The sequence below is a fragment of the Haliotis rubra genome, unplaced genomic scaffold (genome assembly GCF_003918875.1).
Source record: "Haliotis rubra isolate DU_JTF1 unplaced genomic scaffold, ASM391887v1 Scf132, whole genome shotgun sequence".
NCBI classification, from domain to species: Eukaryota; Metazoa; Mollusca; class Gastropoda; order Lepetellida; family Haliotidae; genus Haliotis; species Haliotis rubra.
The window spans coordinates 595,252-615,422 of record NW_025765248.1 but is presented as its reverse complement, the minus strand read 5'-3'; the positions used below and the strand labels follow the sequence as shown (position 1 = coordinate 615,422).

At 37.6% G+C, this 20,171-nt stretch overlaps 1 protein-coding gene across 12 annotated transcripts in view; it reads right to left on the bottom strand.

Annotated features, from left to right (window-relative positions):
• Positions 1-17,444, bottom strand: part of LOC124267549 (protein hu-li tai shao-like) — a 59,598-nt gene extending 42,154 nt beyond the window's left edge. For 11 of the 12 annotated variants that reach the window (XM_046702476.1, XM_046702480.1, XM_046702481.1 and 8 more), the window contains exon 1: positions 17,313-17,444. The gene's annotated coding sequence lies outside the window, so the exon portion shown is untranslated. Of the gene's footprint in view, positions 1-9,183; positions 9,320-17,312 lie in introns of those variants that run through there. The other variant, XM_046702477.1, reaches the window with a different exon arrangement.
• Positions 17,445-20,171: the final 2,727 nt, after the last annotated feature.

The following is a 20,171-nucleotide window of genomic DNA, read 5'->3' as shown; positions in this document are numbered from 1 at the left end:
AAAATACCTGGTTAGAGCTGCTACATTACTGAATGATAAAACAAGAATTTACAAGGCTAGACAAAAAAAATACATAATAGATATATATTTTAGCAGTTTGAATTAATGATTTTAAAGAATAATTATATATTTATTACATGATTCTATATCATACAGGGCTGCAACGACTCCACTATGAAGCTAATATGATATGTAACATAATCACTAAAGAATATAATAACAAGTGAGCAGTTGATGTATTATTGAGTGAGTGAGTTTAGTTTTACACCACACTCAGCAATATTCCAGCTTTATAGCGGCGGTCTGTAAATAATTGAGTCTGGACAAGACAACCCAGTGATCAACAGCTTGAGCATCGACCTGCGCAATTGGGAACCGATGACATGTGTCAACCAAGACAGCGAGCCTGACCACCCGATGCCGTCACTGTAGATCAATATTCTAACCTGGACCTTCATGGGTTGATGTGTTATTGAACATATTTAGTGAAACAATGATAAAATCCTTGTTTTGCCCATGCTGACAGTGTTAATGTATTACTAAAATGACCAGTGACAACATTACAGTCAAATTAAATACTAGTATATCAGAGTGCTACCAAGCCTGGATATATTTTCCATATGTCATGGAAATTCATGAATGTTTGGTTGATCATGAACAACTAATTGAATTCATGAAGGGATACAGTTTGATTCATCAAATACATAGTGAATCCCAACAACCCAAATATTGTATTATGTCTCCATTCTATTATGAGACATTGCGTGGATACATTTGCCACTAAAACTTTGTTTCACTATCTGGAACACTCTGAGTACATACTTTATCCTGACAGTAACTTATTGTGCGGTGGGGTAGCCATGTCACTTGTCACTCCTAAGACCGAGGATGAATTCCCCACATGGGTACAATGTATAAATCCCACTTCTGGTATCCGAACCATGATATCACTGGAATATTGCTAAAGTGGCGTAAAACTAAATTCATTCACTTATTATGCTGTGCCATTCAAAACAGACTAAATACAATGCTATGCAGATGATACCCAATGCATAAGTGAGGTATGTCTTTATTGTGCTTGAAAGACAAGATTTCTGAATTCAGTCTTGGCTGACATCCATTTGAACCAAGAAGATTACTATGAAGAAAATGAGCGTATGGCATTAACAAAAAGGAGATATAGCATATACTACATTACACCTGATAATTGAGAATGACTAGTCATCTGTCCATTTTACCAATTAGTGATCTATTACCATAATTAGATTTCAAGAGGAAAGTACTCCAACCTGATTGTAACTGTCTAGGAACAAGCAAAACCAGTGGCAATGTTCAACCTATAATGTTAAAAGAAACATCAATATACTTTTCCTAACCTCAGTGACTAGTGTTTCCATATAGATTCTATATACAACAGTTTTAAGTAAGGACCCCGATGGCAGGATGCCAATAATCATCTTACAACATGGTGAGTAGAGAATGTCTTCCTTCACCCACTAGAGAAGATGCTTACAGAATTTCTCCACTTACTACCACACCACACAACCTACTTTACACTTCACAGTGCAGTTTGGAGTCAGTAGTCTACATCAAACAATGTCAAAATGAAACTTTAGCTGGGTATATTCCATGTACTTTACATATTTTTCGTAATTACAGGACAGAAATGCATTTTTCGAAGGGTGCCACTGGGCACCAGACAGATAATTATGTGTGCCTTAAAACGTCACAATTACGTCATTTTCATTTATTGTTCAATAAATCAGTAAAAAGAACTGTTAACTTGAAAGCTGGATTTCCTTAATACTATGACACCAAGAATAGTTCAGCTTCATTTGTCCTGGACCCATAAACTCACCCTCAAACTATGTTATCATCCAAAACAGGATTTCCTGTTATGTGCACTGGCATTCAAAATGGCCAAGCCCAATGTTAAGCTGTAAAAGTGAGAGTGCCACTAATAAGACAGTTGGTCAGTTTTATTACATTTTCCATGAAAAAATGATAGTGTGTAATATTTTCATAATAATAGCCATGCTGGCAGGGCACATTCAAAATATTTCACATGTGCCATTGCAATGTTTACCATGCCATGGCATGCAAATAAAGCACTAGATCCATGCTGTCATGACACAGATCCTACCAAATTACACACCTCAACACTTTATCCGGGCTGTCACTGTGTTTTTTCATCAACTTTGACCCACAACCAGCAACATCAACATGCACATGTCATGGACCATTTGTGTTTATTCAGCAAACTTGAAAATGCTTTTTAGTTGCCAACATGTTCAGGCATATGAATGGCAATCTAATACTTCAGAATGCTCAACATTTCGGAATTCAACTCTGAAGCTATTTCTGTAATATTTTCCTTTTACTATGTTCAAGCAATAAAATAAAGTCATTTCATCTCCAGAAAGCCAATATCAAATATTGCAATCAATTATTATCCCATCCAATCGCAAGTATGGCATACAAACCGTATACACTTATTTGTAACACAATTATGCTTGCTCATCTGTTTTCCTTTTAGCAACTCAACAAATTATTTAGAACAGTGCTGTCTTCTGAATAAGGCATGAGATGAAAAAATATCAAAATGTCACAATAACAAAAAGTGTGGGACATATTACAAATAAGCAATTCAAATATCAATGTTATTGCCAACATATGTATTAGAAAACCTTCCTCTAAATGACAGATAGAGATCTAATTCTGACTGCAATATTCAGAGCATGAAATTTTGTTTCATCATGGTCATATCATTACTCTTACATTGAGAGCATACGGTTGAAAAATGCTGATGCATCATTGAATTAATACTCACTCTTTATGATTACATTGGAATAAAACAGAGTTATTTTGATACATGCATTTGGCCATTTTAGATGTACCCATCACAGAATGTTAAATGAAAGCTTTCAGAGATGCAACTGAAGCTTTTCAAACTGAACTAAAATAGAATGTCCAGGTCCTAAGAGACATCTTAACCCAACTTCTAAAAGCATGTGATGCACAAATGAATTCTTTTGTGTGCTTGAAAGACAGGTTTTCTCTAGTAGCTTCTCTTCAATCAGAGCAGAGAATACTCAAAAATTAAAAAAAGTGGACACAAGGTTGTTTCCAGGCATGAAATGTTCATTTGACATTTTATGGGTTGAAATTAACTAAGATGTCTTTCAAGTTGCTGAAGCTGATTATTTCAGTGAATAGAATTAATGATACTTTGACTCATTCTTCCTCTGTTGCAGGAGTTGTAGGCTCAGGTTTGACGTTTGTTACTCATGTCAAGTCAAAGTTGGATACATTAGGACATTTAATAGCTCAAAGATGGGAATTACATTTAAAGGTTATGGCATGATACTTGAATAGTCCCATCATGCTTCACTCAAAGGGACGAAGGGTAACTGATTCATTTGCTACAATTGTGAGAACAAGACTTTTCTCATCTTCCAGAACAATGTGACTGTTACAAGTAGAAACACTATAGAGATTATTTTGGGCACAAACACATTTTCTCCAGTAACCAAGTACTTGAAAAAGGAAATCAACATGTTACCTTTCACCACATAAAGGATCATAACCTAAGCACTAATGGTCATGTGAAAACACATCTTTTACATAGTTTATCATCTGAGAAATACAATGGACTAGAGTCACCACTGTCCCTGAATGATATCTGCTACAGAGAATCAATAAATCAGAAAAATATGTCTATACTCAAGTAACAGTATAAATGTCACACAAACACTTCACTTGGCCTGAGTCCAGACCAACTCTGTATAATCATGTCAATGAAATTGTAGAGAAAGGAAGGTTTCCTCAATTACAGTGTTCAGTATGAGGAATACATGTGCAAATGGACTTTTAGAAATGACAGGGTGAGATTACAAGCATCCAACAATTTGCCTCTGCAGCTCAGTAGACAAATTACAGCTGTAAGTGCATACAAGGAGACAGGACCGGGAAAACACTTGTGACATCCGACAGTCCTGCTAATTAATGGCTTTCAGGGCCTTCCATGAAGTTTTCCTCGTAATTAGACATTTGCTGTAGATATTTTCAAGGAAGAAACCACCTTCTGGAATGTTCAACATGTTTCAGGTAATTTACATAATAAGTAAAGTGAACATAATGAAAATCCTTGCACATTTTGCAATCAAGCCACCTTGAAGCCAAGACTCATAAATTTGCTTACACTTCTCACCTGCATAACAGATGGACAAGTGATATCTCAAAACAGTTCATCTTTCTGGCAACTAAAGCCAATCTTCAGTTACATTTTACAAATACACCAACAACACAATAATGGGGGCCCAGGGTACTGACAAGATGGATGGTGGCAGACTGCAGGAAATGAGATCAGTACTTGCAACTTCCAATGTAATTGGTGACCCAAAACAGCTGACCTAGACTCTTCCAAGCTCCATAACCACCCAGTCTAATAAGCTTCTGAATAGTCCAAACTGCAGCATGTCAAACTGGATGCTCAGACTGAGGTCCTCCCCACTTACTACTGACTACATCCTGACCCTGCTCCCCAGCCTGAGTCTGCCTGCTGTCAGTGATCCCAGCTCTCCTGTGGGTAAGGCTATCAGATAATGGAATGATGGTAATGGGAAGAATGTTCTGTCTTGCTGTTAGGTGAAAGCTATAGTCTGTTCTAAATAAAGAATTCAAGAGGAACTATTTTGCAAATTGTGTGTGCTTGTCTGTTTGCTTTTGTCATGCATAAAGATGGGTACCGGTAGCATCATACAAGCAGATAGTTCTAAACCACTTCTAGCAATATACAAAAATAATAATATAACCATGGGCTCCAAACATTGTATCAATTTGGAAATTCAACAAAGTCTGTCAGCATGACAAGGGAATACTTCAATCATTGATTCCATCAATCTATCTATGCCATAATCCCACCACTATGACACAAGGAACATCTTGGCAAAAGAAACATGCATACACAATACAAAATCACTTTTATTAAGAGAATTCACCTTCCATTTCTGTAACCATTAGTGTATGTCACAATAAAAGCTCAAAGACAAACCAATGAAACGCCGCCCAGTTATGTACCTATATATATCTACTACAAGGTATATTCTGTTTCAAGAAATACTGTTCATCAAAATATATCCAGTGCAACAATTCTGAATACTGTGACAGAAAACAGAAGGGTCGGGTTACCATACCAATGTTCTGACATCAATAACACAAATCATATAGTAACTGTAAATCCATGCTGATGATTAACTCCTGTCATCAAACGCAGAGGCTGATTAAACAGTGGGCTAGATGGTCCCAGGTGGCTGGTAGTAACGATCTGAACCCTACATGCTATACATGCCAGAACAAGAGACAACAGTACATTCCAGGAAACCCCATCTCTGTAGAGGTGGCAGGTCACAGTAACAGATTGTTGTACAGCATTCTCATGTACAGGCATTGAAGTCCCAGATATTACGTGGATCTAGTTTCCTTTCCAACAACCTTAAACAGACATCTATCTTTTTCTAGATTTAAATGGCCCATCAGTGACAAAAAACCTATCCCAGTAAATACATTTTGATTTGAAGATTTCCATTTGGAGAAGCATTCAAGATCTGACACAGACATACAATGCACCAATTGAAACCATGAGTAGTCGTAATGAAAAATCAAAAACTTAACTTTAGAGACAGACTGTTAAAATGACAAAACCTAAAATACACTCTGCAGGTGTATTCATTTGTGTTGAAGTGATAACTAAATCTTGTTGTGTATTACTGCTTCACACCACATTACTCAGCACTCATGTTTCTTATGTTCATTTTCTTTGTGGACAACCTGACAAGTGACAATACCCATTTTTCCATATATGGGCTCAATTTAACTTCTTAAAACGTGCATCAGCACAGCCTATTACTGAAGTGTGCTACCTAATAATTATGTGTACATGCACTTAGTGCATGTCAAAACCTTTACTTCTTCTCACAATGATCTTTGAAAACACACAATACATCTTAAGTGCCACGTACCATTGATATCACTGGTAATAGCGTTGCATAATTTGTCATGCTTTCTTGAGCTAGACATGAGACAGTCGGTACTTGAAGATTATGTGCACACATTCATGTTGCTCTTTACAGCAATACATCATTTATTTATGTAAAATTATGAAAGGTCAGAGATAGTATTTATTCAAACTAGCTTATGCATCTGTTTTTGAACTTCAGTATATTTATGGGACAAGAGTGCAACTTGGTTTTGTCAACCACCTGTGAGGAAAACTAAGAAGTTTTCATACTTCCTCTTTCCCACTTCAACTGACTTTTCCTTATTATTCACTAACATGTCCAGTTGGTGGGGAAAACTAACAATGCTTTTTATTCTGTTTATAGCTTGTTTGCATTATGGACAATACTCACTATTTCCGATTGTGTCCAGTTTGTGAACATTTACAACCATATTTTCTTATTACTTTCAATTTTCATACACAATTAAGCATGTTACATTTAGATATTAATTAATATTTTCGGGACACACTGACATTTAAAATAGTGTAGGAAATCTATGTTAAGCCTTAACTTTGAGGATAGGCATTCAGGTATTATCCTGTCTGCTCGAGGCAGTCGATAACCTGATCTATGGAGCATGTTTTATCAGCAGAGACAACCATGGCAGAGAGTTACGCCACAGTCACTCCTTGTGCTGTTGGGTCACACCTGCTTCCATGCCCAAGGCTGCAGCTATTGTAATAGATGTGTCATGCTCCATCGAACTGTCGTGTGACCTCCAGCAACAAGGTAGCAGTGATGGAGGACCTTCTCCTGAATTTAAGGACCTCATATCATATATCAACATTTGACATTAAGTTGATCAAGTTAGCTGTCATCTTCTAAATGTAGTTTAATTCAAACAGTGTACAATGGGACTTGTAAAAAGATCTGTAATTTAAGATGTAATCAGTGGGAAATTCTAGTGGAGACTTTCACAATGTGACCTGAGATAAATATGAGTGGATAGTTCTATCCTTGTACACCTACTGGTACTATCAAACTCAGAATCACAAACCTGGGTGTATGATAAATATTCTAATGTACCCTAAGGACAACATTATGAATCATCAAATCCAGTCAGCTTCAAATGATTTGAAATGCCCAGGTTTTCCATTTACTTGACAGTCTGCCATAATTTCAATCTATTTAACTTATTGGGGCTGCTAATAAGACTTTCAATGCTATGACAGTAGTCTACCTCCAGCAATGGATAAATGAATGCTTTGTTTAATATCCTGGTTTGCGCAATAACACTTACGCTCCACCTATATTCAGATCACAGAGGATGATCTTACCCGGGCATCATACCATCACTGGTATGACGACAAAATCAAACTATTTAGTGACGCTTTGAACAGTATCCGACTCCTATCAAGGTGTGTCTATCAAGGTGTGTCTATCTATTGTGCAAGGAGGAACAGAAGAGATGCAGGTCATGGACGCTGACCATGTTTTGCATAGTGAATCGCAGCATTAGATCACCAGGCCACCTTGCCTTCCCTGACACGTTGAGGCTGTCGCCCAATGAGTCAGGATACTATCAAGTGTACATCAAACATCATGTCCCTGTACTCCATTAATGTCCAGGATCTACTTATAACAACTGATAATGTCTTTCCAGTGTCAAGATAAACATCCAAGCCCTTCAGAGGTAACAATTCACCTTTATTGGTATAGAGATAAATTAACTGCCAGTCAACCCACAAACAGTGCTGGTCAGCTTAACCTGTCTGAAGACATTACTGCCTCTGACATATATTGACATATATCAGCTTAAAACAGTCATCCGGATAAATTTCATCATGTATACGTCTTACTGACACGGACTGACCACAATTGTTTCAGATTGCCATCACAATCAGCAACACAGAAAATTACAAGTTTTACAAAACCTCAAGACGATTCAAAACAGGTTTTCAGACATATACAGTGTAATAATGCACATTTACTGCTGATGAAACTATAGTTTCAAATGACTATTCCTATTATGCTAATTGCTAAAATTGGTGGTGTTGTAGTGGTTCAAATGGTTCAAGTGTTAAAATTGGCTAAAATTCAACTCACCCTCATTGTTAAAAACACTTATTCATCATTTTAACCAAACTTTCACAAAATTAGTTAGCTGTTCTAGACATGCTGGTAGTTGTATTTGTAATACATTACTCGAATGAGTCATTGAAGTTTAGGTGTACACTGTACTGAAGCCTATAGTAGTATGAACTACTCCAAACACTCACATTGCTTATTCAAATATCTTATTTTCACACTACACTTGACCCCATCTTGAGTGAAAATCACAGGCTTGATGTTTAAATAGGAATGCCATCTTACACTTGATTACAAAACTAGATCAATATATGTGAACAAACATACTAAATGTAGAATGTAGAATAAGAGCTGATAGTTATCTTTATCAGCTATTACCTCCAGTCATGTTTGTAAGACAATGATAAATATAATCAGCCCAAGCCTACATAGCTGAAATAACTCTCAACGAAGCAATCTCACATACATCAGCAGCACAGCAATTATTACACTCCTACATAGACACTATCACTCAAACCGATAAAACAATCTGATTCACGGATAGCTAATATCAGTGGGAGACATTTCCACAATGTGACCGAGAAGCATTTCCCGTTTTGAAATCAAATTCCACGAAACATCCGCAACACAAGTTCAGCCAATTCTCTAATACGAACATTTCCTACAATATAGCAGGTCCATTGTTTCCTTAATAAAACCACTGTGCACATTTCCTCCATAGCAGTATCCTGTTTCATCAACAATAAAGCCATCATTCCCATATGCCCAACTCCAGATGTTCAATACATTGCCAAATCTTGTTATTCTGGAGCAATATCCAAACTGATAACTACATGGATTAAAGATAATCAATCTACCACCGACACAACTCCTAGTTAAGGAAATATCTGCAAAGCAAGAAATGGGTGAATTATCTTTGAGTGGTTGATTCTGATAAGTCTGCCAAAGGCCAGCTGGAGCTGACCTTCCATATGTTCAGGAGAACCAGCCTTTTACAGAACTCACAGAACTTGACCACTCCCTTTAACAGGAATGAAATGAAAATAAACACAGTAACACACGGAATTAGATTTTGAATGATGAATTAAATACAAACCAGTTTTATCACAAAATATGCATGTGGTTTTCAAGTCCAGTGTTATCCAAAGGTAGTGTCCTGTAGCTTAGTGCAGTGTTAGAGCACATCCATGTGAAGAGTCAAGTGAGAGGCACAGGGTGGTGTGGTACCTATGACAAGGCGTAGGACAGCGAGAGTGAGTCACCAACACTCCACACAGACAGCCTGAACTCTCAGATACCGCTGCACAATACACACATTCCAGCCAGCCCAGCACAATCAATTACAACCCAGGTCACCAATCAATATGCACAGATGCACTTCTCTTGCCTCCCCATGTCTCAAGTCTCCCTCAGACTCTCTCACACCCTAGGAGGCTGATCGGTCAGGGGCTGCATTCCTTGTGGTTTTAGAGCATTAGATCATAAGTGTTGTCTTTACACAATATTATTATACTGCAACGGATATAGCACTAAAAGGAAAGCCCTTGAAATATACTTCACTATATTTTCCACAGCCGTTTATGTGTGAATTTACTGACCAACAACCTGACAGATCTGCTATCAGGTTATTAAATTATGATGATAGATGTCACTGGTGATGCAATATTTCTGACATTCAAATTGAAAACGATGTTAGACAAGAAACTGTATCAACTCACTGTAAATCCAATAAGTTCAATAGACAGATTTATGATACTAATATACAACCAGATGGATCACCAGACAACTAAGAGCATTATGCATGGAAATCCCATGACATATTCCTGCACATGTACTTGGTGAGTCACATGGCTACCACGTCTATGCTTCATGTATTGATTTCTTTCTGTTCAGACTATTTCAGGATAATGGTAACGTACCAAGGTTGTGGACAATTCAAGTTTAGATCAATGTCTATGTAACCATGGAGTGAAACACTGACCTAAATAGGCAGACCTGAAACAGTAGCTAATTCACCCTCAAGATAAATGGGGTAGTCGTTTCATGGATGGTCAATAATGAGAAGAAGATTTAATGTAGCTTTTAGCTGCAATAGAGGATCATAACAGTGGTTGCATGCTTGGCTTTGTAAATTGTATTCATGTCATGTAGTCACAATGTGATGACAATGTCTTCTTCAGTTTGATGAGCCAGCACAATAATCATTAGGGGACCACACAAACCATTGCTTGTTTCACAAATTGAATCAACTGCTATACCACAACAACAGCTACTAACTTGCCTAAAACCATTTTTCCAAATGTGTAAGTGCAAAGAAAATCAATCTCTTTTCTAGCAGAATTGCAACATACATAGTTTATGTTGTTCCAACAAAAACAGGAAAAGAGGTTTATACATAACAGAGCTTAAAAAATGAGTTTGGAGGACTGAAATTTCTTACCTAGGTACCCAACCCACTAGTTACCAACCCTATCCAGATACACACTGGAGATTTTAAGAGTAGAGAACAAATTATCAGCTTGTGAACTGGTTTTACTAGAATCCTGGCAAAAGGTATTCAGATGCACATAGAAAATGATTTGGTCAAAGTTGACGCACACTGAATATTTATTCAAACAAGTAAAAGTCAGAATGCAAGTCTGCATAGACATAACAAACACTGGTGACCTGTAGTTAAACTGTTACGGAGAACGTTTATCATTTAACAATAAATCACATGACTAACCACATGCCAGGGTAGACTTGTCAATACCTGGATCCTATTCAGTACCCACCCAGCCCAAAAACACGAGTTACTCATCCAAAGTCAGGAACTTCATAATTCTTTTATTAATGAAATCTACATTTCTCCAGATTCAGAAAAGCTACATGATAAACTCAGTTGATGTTTGGACTTGATCTAGGTCTTGATTCTTATGTTGAAATTAGAAGATTTAACAGGTCCTGGTCACGACCCTAATCTTGAAGTTGGGGTATCCCAAAACAGAGGCCTCTGTAACCCCCAAAACTGCTGTTGCTGCTAATCCTATACAGTTAAATCTTTCACATATCACATTCAGTTCTTCAACAAGGAGTTAAACACCACTCCTTCATGAATAATCTATCATGGATAGACATTCATTTTCTTGACGTTTATCTAAAGTTCACATACATGGCCAATATATTCAATTAACTTACCTGACTAGCCAAAGGGTGAATGCGTAGTTCATGAGATAATCATCTGGCATTAAGACCAAGCTTCTACTTACCTTGCTGATCTTGCATTAACCCAATAGAAATGACTTAAGTTAACTGACCCTAACTTTCTGATTACAGCAAATTGTTTCTGAACAGTGCACAGCTAACTTATGACTTGTCACATTCACTCTTCATATTGTTATATATTCTGATTGATTTTTTTCAAAATGAAATATAGGCATGGTGCTTATGATAATAATGCTTCCTTTATATATTTACCTTTGAAGTACTATCATGCTGACTTAATATCAATGCTTACACTATTCACACTGATAGGAACAAAAGACACAATGGCTGTTTACTTCCTTATGTCTGTTTATTTAATCATTTTGAAGTAAATATTATCATCTCTACAAACCTGCTTATTTAATATGACATTATAAAAATATCAACTGATGGTAGATCTGAGACACACTGCTTTGAAGCACCTCAAAGCATGAGAGCTTTATCTAGTGAAAATCAGGAATGCTTTCAGCCTTGAACCAGCTGGAGCATTTTGTGAAACCCTATCCTCTGTTTTGTCCCAAACAAATGTAGCAAGCCAGACAAGGCCTCAGCCAAGGTGGACCATGGGATGTGGACCATTAAATTTCACTAACCATTACATAACAGCATTAACCTCAGGCCATCTGCAGTCCAATAACCTTTGGTGCGGCTGACCAGATCGACCAGGCCAGCCTGGAATGTCCACTACCTGGGGCAGAGATTATACCTGGAGCTGATAACAAGCATACCATGAAGTAACATTGAGAAACATCTTGATAACACTTGCTTAATGTGTGATCTTGCCTAAGGCTGCAGCATCAGTATGATTGTTATGAGTGCTTACTGTAATGCACACAGTATTTTACAGTTGAGTGTAAAATAACACATTTTAGATGTAACATCATAAAAATAGAGCAGCTATATTTATTCAGATAAGAATATTTTGAGCAAATTGAGAATTGTGTGACGGAAATCACCATAGCAAGATTACTCTGAGGAGAAGTTTCAAGTTTACAGCACATTACAGCTCAACTCTTTATTGACCTTCCAAACAAACAAATTTCCAATTTTAGCTGTACTGATCTAAAATGATATTCTGCCCACCAAAGAATCAACATTATTTTTTAAAAACACATCTCCTCAGCCTTACAGCGATTGAAAAATTGGTGCACAGGAAAAATGACGCCAGTGGGAACTTTTTGTAATACTAACCAAAGGATCAAGTCTTCCAAAACAAGAACATGTCCACAGGAGTTAATATCCTCATATTATATAAATAGGGGCATTATTTAATTAAAGCAGTCTTGGACCTGAGTCTCTGGTCTCTGAAGCCAAAGTGTAGTATGTTTTCCATTGATCTAGCAAACTTAGCTAATAGTCCACACAAAAACCAAGGACTGATTGGTAGACAGCCATGACTGTGGACAAGGGGGACCAACTACACTGTTTACAGTTGTCATCCTTCTCATAAACTTTGTAAATTGCTGTCCTGAGAATGATTGGTGACACTTTACTGCAGGTAAACTCTGAGCAGGACTGAAGTGATCATAAATCACTATCTACAATATCATAACATTGTTAAATATAAAAGGTCCAATGGAAGATGAACATGTTCTCCCTGCCTTAAACTGTATGTACAATACTCCGTTACCAACACACAATGACACTAATCAGTAAATTGAAAAGTTGTGTTATAACACTAACAGTACATGTATGAGCAAGTCTAAGGACACCATGAACTTGCTGCCGCTGACACCACTACAGCATAGTGTGATGGGACCCGGCCACAGTATAGCTGTGTGTCGTGATAGCAGATAATGTGCTGTAATAGGCATGACAACAGGATGTCAGATATTGAGAGAAATGTCAGGAGGCAATCAGGTCTCGCAAAACTTACACCTTCTGAAGTTGGTCATGGATGTCAGGTTCAGGAATAAAAAAACTTGGCAACAATAGACTGCAGATCAGGAGTGGATAGGAAGAACGATTTTCCATCTAGACCATGATATATAGACCAGTGATTCAGAATGTCAAGCACTGGCCCATCTCACAATATGAGTAAAGCAACCTGTCCATGTTAAGAGGTAGCCTTTGGGCAAGTGAGACCTTCAACTGTTGACAAGTATCCTGTTTATTATAATCAACAATCAAGTCTGTTTCCTGCATGGCCAGAATAACAGGATTCACCAATAGTGGGATTGATCAAAAGGTCTATGGATCAGTAACACTTTCCGAAAGGTCATAATGTTAATTATCATTAGTTTCTAAATTAAATGAGGACTAACAGGAACAAGCTCATGTCAAGCTCTGCATACCATCATAAATGTATTGTCCCCGCTTAACCAGAAATGGAATCAAACCCAGAATTTCAGTAGGGCCTTGCTTCCCACCTTAGGAGAGCATATGGACAGTGACATCTGTGCTACACTCCACAACTCCAGTCTGTACCCTGTAATTGGGGCTGTCATATCTGTAATACTATCAAGGTCAGGTCATGTAGATAAATGACTACACCCTGCCGGGAGAAGCTACAGCAAACAAGAAACTACTTTCCTGAGAACTATTCTGTGTAGATTATCATTCACAGCCAGTACCGATCAGTTTACACTGGCAGCAAAAAGAAGAAAACTCAACCGAAAGACGATCCAATACTGGGTGTCAATATCACCATTGAGAAGATATCCCACAGAATATGCTGCTGGAGTTGATTCCCTAGCCACATGTGATATCTGACCGAATACACTGACTGTAGATAGCTACAGGACATATACAATGGTGTACACTGACAAAGTTGTTACAGGCTGCATACAGAGATGTACACACACAGGAAAGGCACTCATTTCCCTCTCCAAACAGCTGTGCGGTATTACATTTTGTTTGTCAAGAAAATCAATGAATACAGGTTTCATCACAATGTGATGTAATTCATTGTTTTGTCACATGTTGGGAATAACTTTAAGTGAAAGAAATTATCAGCCAGGGACAAATCAATACCACATTCTTGTCATAGTTGGGTGTCTGGAAACATGAATAATATGGAACATGTCACCAAACAGAACAGAGTCATTGATGAAGAAATGTTTCTTAGTATACACCAAAATATTACTTTGTAAGATCACAATTGTGAACATAACCTGTTCAATACATCACATTTTTCATATTGACCATGTCAACATTTGAAAATGGTTTTGACTTATTAACATGGATAATAATGATCATTAATTTTTGTTATAAAAACATGTTGCCCAGCATCCAGTTTCAAACAGGGCACAACAAGAACGACAAGAAGTCTACACATAATTAGAATGCTAATGAGACCCACATTGAAGAATGACTGAGGTGAAGTTGGGCGTATTGACATGCTGTCTCACAAATAACAAGAATAATACTCGAAAACAAGTACCTTTTGTTGTATCCCAGTCAAAACTACAATCGTTTCTTGTTTAAGTATCTCACTCAGTGAATTCTAATGAACTTTAGATTGGGCTGCATATATTCATGATGGTCCACAAACATGACGGTAAATGAGCTGAGAACATGCTCCTTCAATCAGGATTTCAGTCTGACACGACAGAACCTAACTATTGATTATCAATATGCTGAAGCCAACATTTATTGCTGATCTTGCAATAATGCCCAAACCTCTTCACTGGCTGGCTGCCATTTGTCTACAGTGACTTGAATGACCCAAGCATAGCATTTGTGTAGTGTATTGATGGTGCAACAATGTGTTGTGACTGGTAATTGCTGCGTACTGCCTGTATGAATCAACCGCACTTGAACTCAGCAACACATATCCTGAAATTAATTACAGGGTGTGGGACATGATCTGCAGGATATGCTTTAGAAGTAAGTCCCAGGCAGCTGTAGAACTACCACCATGGTAACAAGTAGAAAATGTAGTTGTATGCCACTGACCTGTTCCAATTAAAAGGTATTCATTTTCTTTATTACACAGGTTTATGGATGTGTTCATCAAACTAATCTTGACGTTCTATACATTAACATACAAATGCTATTACTATTTCTGTGTGGTAGGAAACAGTGTAATGGCATGATCAATATATTCAAGAAATAATTAGACTGTGAAATCTACATCAAACCATCACCTTTGCTGTTAAGGAAGTGTATGCTGACAGACAAATTGAAAAAGGAACAAATAATATACATCACCACAGACTAAAGATATTGTACCAGGCAGTATATTAAGCAAAGGGATTTTTTATTCTTAAGCATGGCAGGTTGGGGAACAGCTTTTAAATCACCGGAAGCACAAAATGTTATTGTTAACAAAAGGTTATACACTTGTATTTTATACTGACAATGATCGTGAGTAATGCACTTTACCGGGCACACTTTTTCAGATTAATTAGCGCTGCTGGGGTTCCCTAACCCTAAGGATCGTAAAGGGTGCCTAACCCTAAGGATCGTAAAGGGTGGCATACCCTAACCCTAAGGATCGTAAAGGGAGCAGCGAGGGCTGCGCCCGGTAAAGTGCATTCTAGCCCAATGATCCACTGTATTCTGTTTAGGCTTTCCACTTACTGAAATTCAGCATACATATTAAATGTCATCTTGTGCTTACTCAAAAAGGATTTCATTCAAATAACTAAATTCAGCAAATTTCCATCATTACAAAACCAAAACATGTTCATTGGTTGCAGGATGTTCAGGTATTTGCCTGAAACAACAGGTGAACTAAACATGCTGTTCCTTGACCTCAGCTGACCTCAAACAACAATACCTCCCACCCACAATTGGTCATGACAAGATAGTCCCCATTCATTGATTTGCTCTCCGTGAAGCCCCGCTTGAACCAGCCGTCCCCAGACGCCAGCGGGCATGACCAAGCATATGTAGGAGATGTTGCACGTTGACCTCAGCCGTATCAAAATTTATTGCAGAAGTAACAAGATTAGATAAACATTAACCAGCATATTACTATTAGTAACATGGGCTGACACATTTGCTTTACTACAATGGGCTTGACATTTGCTTCACAGTTTTATGTGAACTTATTTGATAGTAGGTTTATGGCTCAGACATACGAAAAGGTAACTAAATATCAACCTAAAGCAGGATTTAACACTTCAAAAAATATCGAAAAAATATAAAGGAAGCCAATTTCAGGAATAACTTTACATATGTATTGAATATTTAGTAAAAACCAATGTCTTGATCTGAATCATTGAAAGTTTGTTACACTTCTGACTGGTGCACATAGTCTATGTGTAATGATCAAAGATCAAACAATGCTATGATCACTGTGAATCACGATATGATTCATGTCATCATGCTCAACCATATGAATAATGTGCACACTGAGTGAAAATACCAAATGAAACCCATTTCATTGGATTTTGTAAGGTAAAACATTTAAATTCGAATGTTGAGTATAGCAATACAGGTAACACACTATTCAAACAATTGTGTTGAATTGAATGAAGCGCAACAGCGAATAATGAAGTCAAGTTACAAGGTGAACAGAGGATGGATGCACCGGCCGGCGTCAGCCATCAGCTACAAATACCTTACCCTAATAACAACATTTGCTGAAACAGACATTATTCACACATTCAGCTATAGTTGTGTGGAGATACTAAGCGTTGATCTCCGCAAGTGAAAAGGAATATTTTGTACCCCGACACACCTGAACGAAGGCTACTGCCAATGGCCGACTCATATGCTTCACTATCCAAAATGGCGGCTTACTTCATGATCGGAACATTTTACACATAGCTGTACTAAATCCTTCAAATCAACCGATACGATACGTTTTCATTTTTCAGTCTTAGATCATACAACAGTAATTCTGCATTTCATAACTATTACGCTATTGCAATTAGCTTTGGAAGGTACCGAAATACCGGTCCCGAGTTCACTTGCAAATGTGTTGGCTTCACGCGATATAAGTGAAGGGCTGCAATCACTCTTTTCAAGCATCCACTAGCTTTCTTTTCCGATCACAAACGCGCAGATATTATTCAGCAATATATTTCTTACCTGAAAATCAAACAACGAAAATCCTTGGGCAGTAAAAGCGCCGCCGTATGACCCAGATCCACAAACCAGGCTTCCTAATATGCAAATACACAGGGATAAGCGTACAGAAATAACCACGGCGGCTGTTCCATCAATAAAACGCGTACCTCGTATAATGTACGTGATTTCGGTTAACAATTTGTTGAACTATTTAGTCTATTCTAAATCTACTGAATACACTCCAACACAGTATGTACACTTCTCATGCAAACATAAGGTCAGCCATAGACTTAGGTTTAGATTTCTAACCTTGTAAGACGCCTTCTTACCGAGGGAGGATAAATACCGGAAGTGGACTGTCAAGGCGGTGACATCAAACTCGCATACAATAATGAGCTATCGCACAGGTGACACAATACACTGAAGGTTCAGGTCCCTTTTGAAGGTTACGCAAAAGCAACCGTGACAAGAAAGAGTCTTATTCAAAAGCTGCTATAATATCTCTTTGAAACTTATGGTTTTGTACCGTTATACTACAGCAATGAAATCCGTCAACCAGGTGCAATCAACATCTAAATTTTATACTTTTCTGTCAATATCAATACTGGCTTCAATGATTTAGATTTTAAGCATGTCTTTTTTTTTATCGAACTCTGTGCGTGTTGAATTTTCTGCATGTTTGTTAAAGACATCCATTATTCATGTGTTTTCTAAACCATGTTGGCTTCAAAAAAACGTTAGCATAACACATACACTCGAGATGTTAGTTAGTGAAATAAATATCATGTTAAGAATATTTAAAAGTTAACAACGCCCCTTAACGCATGTAAACATTTCCACATACCCTCTTTTACAAAATTCACATAACTGCCCTGGCCTAGACTAACGCTTAGTTTCTGAACATATATAGTTTTGATTGTAACAAACATTTTAATAGTTATTGAAAAGGAGCCCCAGTGAAATGGGAAATTCAGAGGCAATCTAGACTTGCTTCATTTATGGCTTTAGCATTGCAGAGAGGGCAAGGCATCAGGGATTATAATGTGGTCCAGGGACCGTGAGGCAGATTAGACCTGGCCCTATAATATACAGACGTAATTTTTAAGTTCAGCTTGGAATCGGTGAGCCGATAACGTCATACAACCAAGCGTCAACAGGACGGTACATTTGATTTTTTAATAAGATAAGCAGCAGTTCTTTGAAATGTCCTCATAATAAATAAGACACAATAAAACAGGAAGCAGAAGTGTTTCCACCCAATTCAAGATCTACTCGAAAGGTAAGTAAATTCATATAGGGACGTGAAACTTCGGGGTCTTCCCACCTCAACCCCTATTGTTATTGCTCAATTTATTGTTAATCATTCAAATATTAATCTAACATATACTGCTGTCCCCATCTTCAAAAAGCAACACATATATATTTTCTTTGTGGTTTTGTTCTCTATTATTGCGTACATACCATGCTTTATATTTGCAATAGTCAATGAATCAGTAATACGTATTGCCCATATGAAGCCGACGGAATAAGAGTATACAGTTACATATATAAATGCAAAGATATGCAAATTGTTTAGACGTCCTCATTTCATATATATTGTACTGAGTTATTCTTATCTGGCATTATTGTTAATATACAATAGGGGCGGTGGGGTAGCCTAGTGGTTAAAGCGTTGGCTCGTCACGCCGAGGACCCGGGTTCGAATTCCCACATGGGTACAATGTGTGAAGCCCATTTGTGGTGTCCCCCGCCGTGGTGTTGCTGGAATATTGCTAAAAGCGGCGTAAAACCAAAACTCAGTCAGTCAGTCAGTCAGTCAGTTAATATACAATAAGAAGCTGCATTTCTCAAATAAGGCATGTAAAACCTGCGATTATCACATATCACAACGTACAGTTATTGAGACCTAAGATATTTCTTTTAAAGACAACATTTGAAGAAAGTTGTATCGTCGTCGCCGTCATCATCGGCATCATCATAATCGTCGTCGTCGTCATCATCATGGTGGTTGTCGTCGCCCTTGTTGTTGATATTGTTATTGTTGTTCTGATTATTATATGACATTTGCGACCCTATACATATTTGTGTGATGCATGAAACGTGCCGTGTGTCACAGACGTGCAGTTGTCTAGGATATGATTGTTATTATGATTCGAAACTCAGCATTTCGGATAAAAAACATCAGCACACGACAGCAATCGGAAATATACACTGTCAACTTTGTCAAACAATGCATAAAACATTAACACGGAAAGTAAATGTTTTTTTAACTACTTGAAATTAAGCCTCTCTTCCTCGTATCACTATAATTATTTAACTATCACCTAGCTCTGAAAATTAGCACTGCCCAATACCGACTGTCTGCTCTTACGCTACTAATACTGTGGCAAGAATGAACATTTTCGATTTATCTGCCGACTATCAAAGTTTACTCTCAGTGTTTGGCAGAAGATAGCAGTTGTTTGTTGTTGGGCCCTTGAGATTGCGGGAACAAACTTAAGAATAAATAGCAATAGCAATTTTCCGCTCCGATCGGAGATAGGCGGCAGCCTGAATAATACTCGTCTCATGGACATTCTCGCCTGCTGTGACAGGTTAAATATATTAGTATTAACTAATCAATTCATTTCCGTTGTTAAAATCTGTTTGAATGGTCTGGTAAGGTTTGTTGCCTTAATTATACTCCCTACAGGAATGTATACCAACGGGAGTTAAAGTGATAGCCAAACACTCATTACATCTGAATTCCAATCCTAACTAAATTTTATGAAAATATGTAGGAACTCAAACAATATCGAAGTTATCAACCGCCGTGATGTTGCTGGAATATTGCTAAAAGCGGCGTAAAACCAAAACTCAGTCAGTCAGTCGAAGTTATCA